This window comes from Mytilus galloprovincialis, chromosome 10 (genome assembly GCF_965363235.1).
Source record: "Mytilus galloprovincialis chromosome 10, xbMytGall1.hap1.1, whole genome shotgun sequence".
NCBI lineage: Eukaryota > Metazoa > Mollusca > Bivalvia > Mytilida > Mytilidae > Mytilus > Mytilus galloprovincialis.
In genome coordinates, this window is record NC_134847.1 from 69,763,357 (window position 1) to 69,770,247 (window position 6,891).

At 31.6% G+C, this 6,891-nt stretch overlaps 1 long non-coding RNA gene across 1 annotated transcript; it reads left to right on the plus strand.

Annotated features, from left to right (window-relative positions):
* The first annotated feature begins 3,968 nt into the window (after positions 1-3,968).
* Positions 3,969-5,917, plus strand: LOC143048256 (uncharacterized). The gene is made up of 2 exons (XR_012969772.1): positions 3,969-4,407; positions 5,361-5,917. It is a non-coding gene; the product is annotated as an uncharacterized LOC143048256 (long non-coding RNA).
* Positions 5,918-6,891: the final 974 nt, after the last annotated feature.

A 6,891-nucleotide genomic window follows, 5' to 3' on the forward strand; every position in this document is an offset into this window, starting at 1 on the left:
CTTATTTACTACTTCCAAAGGTTGAACTGCTAAATATTTAATAGGATGATTGTGCTTCTTAAGGTGTTGATAAATGATACTTTTGAATTTATTGGGTCTTTTAAAACGATACAGATGTTCTTGAGTGCGTTTAGATAAATACCGTCCAGTTTCACCTACGTACTGAATACCGCATCCCGGTTTGTTTCATGTGAGAAATTAAATAAGACTGTTTGTTTTTCAAGTTATATAAGTTTCAAATTTTAAAGAAAATGTGCGACCATTAAATGTGAACCTTACCGTATTGTTGGTGGAAAGACGGGGACATGTAAGTCAATTTTTGGCATGACACTTGTCGATAGAAGGCTCTGTTTTGGTACATCCGAAGTTCCGGGAACCAGTTCTTTCTTAAATGCCATTAAAGGTATGCTGATTTTTTCAGTACAAGACACCATTAAGTGTTGCTTTGACATGCAATGATTGTCACTTTATTTGAACTTAAAATGAAAGAGGTGTGCCTGCTTGAAATGGAGGAATTTAACATAGAAAGTAAAGGGACCATGAATTAGTGGTGTACTTCCACAACAACCCGACCAAAGAGCTGATAACAAGTATTTTTGCTTGAGCTGCTGTAGTTGCCTTCATGAAGAACGCTCATAGCCGAATGTTTGAAAGTATTTTGGTCTATACAAACAATACCAATTGAAGAGCTCTGCTATATGACCTAAAGGACTCAACGATACTATTAGTAGCTGAAACCATATACTAGAAAGAGGGTTCTAGAAAGGGCAACTTTGCCGACTTATTTAAACATAGATTTCAAGGCAAATTTTAAATTGATGAAAACATTGTATTTTTATATGACAAAGATGAAACCACAAGATAAACTCTTTTCATGTAGCTGAAAAGTGTATGCATGAATTTCATTTCTGCTTCAAATTGCTCATAATAGTCGAAATTTAAATCGATTATTTTCAGCTTTGCACTAATAAAATTAGTCAGGGTCCAAATCCACCTTTAAATGTCGATAGTTTACAATGGAAATATAAACAAATGTATTTTTATTTCAAACTTCATGCATATTTCATAAATTTTATCGTTAGAGAATATGACTTTCAAATCATATTGCCATTTTTTACAATTTCCACAAATCGTAATCGATGTCATAATCGTAAAGTAATACGTATAAGATGATGATTATTTGTTCGAATTTATTCACGATAAACTGTGAAAATTAAAATATAGGTTATAGTATTAGCCACTTATTATGAAAAAAAGAACACAAAGGACCTATTACGAATAAAATGTTGATAAAATTAGTTTTAGAAGAAAAAAAAAAACCAACGATCTCATGACCATACGTTGTCTATCAACAATTTTTAAATCATCAAAAACTATTTAAATATTTATAACAAAAGTATAAAACAGAAAAAATGAAGGAGAGAAATTGCCAAATCACAACATAGAAAAAAGCAAAAAACATTTAAAAGATAAAAGAGAAATAAATAAGAATCACATATGAATGATTTCCCTAACCAAGAAGTCTTGTGACAAAGCGAAAATTTAAAGAAAAAGAAGAGACAGAAAATACACAAGAACTAAAAGAAATGTAAAACAAAGAATGTAGAGAGATATATAGAAGGAAAATTGTGATATTAACACGACCCAAACGATGACCCGCAAAGTACAGCTATTCCTATGTGTGGGGTTTGGCGTTATTAAAAGTGATTAAGAGTCAATACGATTATGGATTTTTACTAAATAAATAAAAAAAAAGATTTGATATTACGACAACGTGTAAAAAATTGTCAATACCTGCTGGTTCTTCATGTGGATTATCGATGCAAAAGCAATTTCGATTAGTCTGATCTTCAATGGTCCCATCTTCAATACCAAAACTGTTTAAATAATTGGCTTTTGTTAGTCTTGTATGTTTTTTATTTTATTTTGGTTCATTTATAAATTTTTGAGTTTGATGTGTCGTCCATTTTCACTGAACTAGTGCACAATTTTATTTAGGGGCCAACTGTGAACCACCTCTGGGTAAGGGATTTTCTCGCTGCGTTGCAGACCCATTGGTTGCCTTCGGCTGTTGTCTGATCTTTGGTCGGGTTGTTGTCTCATTGACATATTCCCCATTTTCATTCTTAATTTAATTTTATGGCCAATGCGCCGCTGAATTACATGTAAAAAATGATTAAAGAGTTTATCCATACATCCATAATTAGAACCATAAAGAACGTATATGTATATATATATACCAATAATGTGACGAGATTTGCCAGTTTTTTGAACCCTCAATCCCTCTGTAACCTGTAACAAATGATTTCAAATTAACATCTAATTTTTCTAATATGTAAACCATGTGCGCAAGACAAAATGTCAGTCAGTATATGCAACACCGATATTCAGAATAAACGGATTTTGGTTTCTTACTCGGGGGTGGGGTGGGGGGGGGGGGGTCGCGTGTAATGTATTCTATATGAACATTTAATAATTATCGAACTGTTGTTTTGAATTCAAAATCGCTATATGAAGAACAAAACTCAAACAAATACTAAGCACAAATATAGAAATGAACTAGAATTGAAAATCATACAAGACTTACAAAGGCCAGAGGAGCCTAACTTTATGTAGGAGCAAAAATGCGATGTGTTTAAACATGTAATGTGGGATCTCAACCCTATCCCTAAACTTCAAGTCAATGTAAAAAAACAACACTCAGTAATAACTACAGTAAAACTCAGTTTAAAAGAAGACCGAGCTATCTCATTGGCAGTCATGCCACACTTTCCTCGCAGCGAAGATTGCAAGGCCTTGGTATTGTTTAACAACATGTTCGAGACTGAAAGGAAAGGAACATTATCAAACCTGTAGATTATGTCTAATGAAAGTATTCTCATTGGTACGGCCAAATTCTGTCTTCTTCTTTGATGCTTGACTGTTCATTTTATCTGCAGTATGAATATGTATTGATTCATATCTTCTTAGTCAGAGATGAACATACAGCTAAATTATCAACACTGTCTTTTTTTTTTAATCTTTTTGATTGTATTATTGACTCATTGCACGTATATGTTTTGTAAGTTAAAGTTCCTGTTATCACTTCAATTTTTTTTATTTTTTTTTAAATGCTTTCTCCGCAACGGAATTATTTAAAAGACAAGCTGAAGGGAGATAACTCAAAATGAAATAGTATAATTTGATTTAGGACAAGCTTATTAATATGTCTGCAGGTGACCACTTCATGATTTATTTAATAGCTTATATAAGTAGAATATTCTTCATTGCATTACATAACCATATACATTGTTGCCCATATAAAAGTGTAAAAAGGACGTCATCCAAACATATTGTATTCTATAATCAGTCCAGTCAACTGTACTAATCATTTATATGCTTTCACTCTTTAATAGCAAATTTAAAATTTGTCATGCAAACATTAAAAGGAAAAAGATTTCTAAGTGTGGATCGATGTGCATTTTATCCAATTTCTATAGAATCCCTAGCTTTTTAAAATAGATCGTCAATTCTTTATCTTGCATCTTAAACTAAAGTATAAGGTTTAACAGAATCATTTCGTACATGAAATCGGTTTAATTCAAAATAATGAATTCAAAACTTCGAGAAAAGAACGTAAGAATAAAAACAATGTTCCATAAGCATTATTACTAATCGAAGTGTATCTAAACAACTGTCGCGTTCTATAAAATTTTAGGTAATTATAAAATGTGCTAATTGTTCTTTACTTTGACGCATTAGCTAACGGTTCACCGTTTATCGAGTTGAATAGAACCGCATGGTGCTAATCACACAATAATGGTGCTATTTATCACGATGTATCACCAAACATTCACCGATCTTATAGTTCATGGCGGTATCTTGTCTTTTAAGATTTTAAATCAAAAGATGTAAAAGTTAGAAAATTATTATAATTGTTCATCAGTTTTCGTAAGTCGTCTGTTGCTTTACTATATATACTGTACAACCTCAATATATCGTTACTAACTAAAAACCATGTATAATTTAAACAATGCCAATTCGTCTGAATACCGAATTGATAGGAATTTTCGTGAACGACATCGTGTTAGAAAAATAAGTCATGTTTTTGAAGAGTTAAAGGGTAAGCTACCAGAAGAATGGACATCAAGAAAAATGAGTAAAGCTGAAATTCTTAGAAAGACTATAAAATACATTCGATATTTAACAAACGCTGTACAGGAACAAGACAAAACCGAAGAGAACAAAGACATTCATTCAAAGGAATTGTCGTTTCAAATGTCAGAAAATTATTCTTCAGCGGAAAGATTTTGCAGTAATTTCTCAAATCACAGGAACAATGAACTGGATAGGGACTCCTTGTTGCAATGGCTAGAAAGTGCTTGTGCTTCAGACGTCGCCTGATAAAGCTTTAAACGATTGAAAAAGGTACGTTTTTGTTTATTTAAAAACTTCTATAAATTGAAATTGCGTTTTTCAGAATCATTTAAAAGTCATTGAAACATTACAAATTACACGATCTTTAACGAATAAGTGAACTGTAAAGTTTTAATGTTATTCACACATCGGATTTTACTATTGAATTGATATTTAAGCTCAGAGAAAAATGTGTTTAGTAGCTTTTTATTCGACAAACATATACGTAGTCCGAGATTACTCTGACGTCCAACGGCTGTTTTGGTCCAGCTTGTCTGGTAAAACAGCGTTACAAGCATAACATTTAAATACGCTATTAGTCATAATAGCAGTTAAACTATTATTTTTGAAAGTATTTTTTTTACCTCTCATTCTAAATTATATAATAACTTACCATACAAAATTTGATAACTTGCCTTGAAATAAATGTAAAATAATATACATAAAATAACACTAATAATTACTATCATTTTCTTTTTTTTTAAATCAACTCGTCCATTAGACATATAGAACTATTTTCATTAAAGATTGTGTTTTTCCGTTGTATGGAATATTTCAATTGCATAATTATGACTTTTTTTGTGTGTAAGGACATAACCACTTGTAAGGTGCCCAATTCCATCTATATTTGTATTAAAAGTTGATGAACAAACATTGCTTCGATCATTTCTTGGGATTTGATATTTTTGTAAAAGACATTGCAGCTTCAAAATCATCTTCGTAGTATCATGTTCTTTTAATTTGCAAAAAATCTAGTAGTTCACAATTCACAATCTCAAATTGAAACCACAAATCAAAGTAAAGTTTTAACCGAAGATTCGTTCGCGAAATATTAATTGTGCTAGAAATGACAAAGCAAGAACTATGTATCGTATCTCTCATGTGCACTCTTTCCCTAAAGAAAAGTGGAACAGGAATACCAGACGTCTTACGCAAACATAATAAATATTATATTTATTTTTCAGGTAGCCTAAAGCTTGGTTAAAGTGTGATATTTGAGTTATCTTTCCTTCAACCATTGCAATGGAAGTTTTATATCTGTTCCAGCTGAATATGGTTCAAAGGTCAAAGAAAGAGATTGAATTGAAACAAAGACTTGAATATAGTGTTTAGTGTTTTCTCATAAATGTTACTGCGTCTGTATAATGTTAGTTAGATTATTAATTAGGACTCGAAGTCTATATGACTTAGTCGGTTTGGTTGTCTATATCGTAAAAAAAAATGTTAGTTGACCATCTGAAAAAATGCATTATCGTATTGTTTGGTTGACGTCTCTATCAATATTTCTATGTAACAAGAAATATGTGTCGTATGGTATATATATATAGTATATGGTATCAGGTCAGCTACCCATTTAGTTTTCATGTTATATAACATGGTAAAATGATTAAATACAACATTGATAATGTTATTCATTACAAATGATGCACAACTAAGCCGAAAAAGAACATAATTACTTCTACATTGTAAACATTTTCATATAAATAAACCCAGGTGTGTGGTATACGACATCGAAACATAATTAGAGAGAACCGTTTATTTTGTTGACTTGTTTGTTCTTTCCTTCCTCCTTCTATATTTTGTCATGGCGATGGCAGTATCTGTCGACTTATGAATTTTAAAGAACCCCTTGATAACTCCCGTCCCTTTTTATGAAGTCCAAGTGTTCGCAATAGTTATCACTGCTGGCCCATGGGTGAAAAATGTACAAAAGTAATAAAAACGTAATAACACCAACAAATTATTGATATAAAGCGGCAGTCATTGAATGAATCATGATCCTAATTTGTAGAATTTCGAACAAATAAGCTCAAGGAAGTCTCATATGCTAGTGCAGGGGAACAAACATAAATACAAAACCCCAAAAAATGTTCTTTGGTTAAAACAGATACAAATTCACCTTTTAATCAAACCTGTCATACACTTTTCCTGACTCTTGCGGATTAGGTATACGTTTCTACAAAACAAAAGATACTTTTTCAACTCTATCACAAGTGACAATATTTTTCACTAAATTTCACATCAGAAAGAAAATGTCGACAGATGATCATAATTGTAATCATTTATAAGGTTATTCAAACTGTTTTCCAAAACAAAAAATGATGAATGATTCCCCAAGGAGCCAAAAAGATATGATATGATATAATTGTCAAATAAGCAGACATATATGAAAGAATGAGATGAACGAGAAGAGAATATCAAAAGTTTGCAGAGAGAGCGTTCAAATGACAAATGTGAGAAACATTGAAGTCAAAATAAAAAGTATCGTTCAATAGTGCAGAATAAACTAAGAAATCATTAACGTTTATTTGAATATAGAGCAGGATATGATTAATCCTTTAGGGCTATTGATATAAACCCTGGTTTTTGCAGGTGTTCGTGTGGCTTAGACTTAGTTTTTGGAAAATGACGCAGTCATTGTTCCATAACTGCCGACCTGAACTTCATTACATGCTCTGCCTACCGCGCTTGGTTTCGTATTTTCTATTTTCCAAA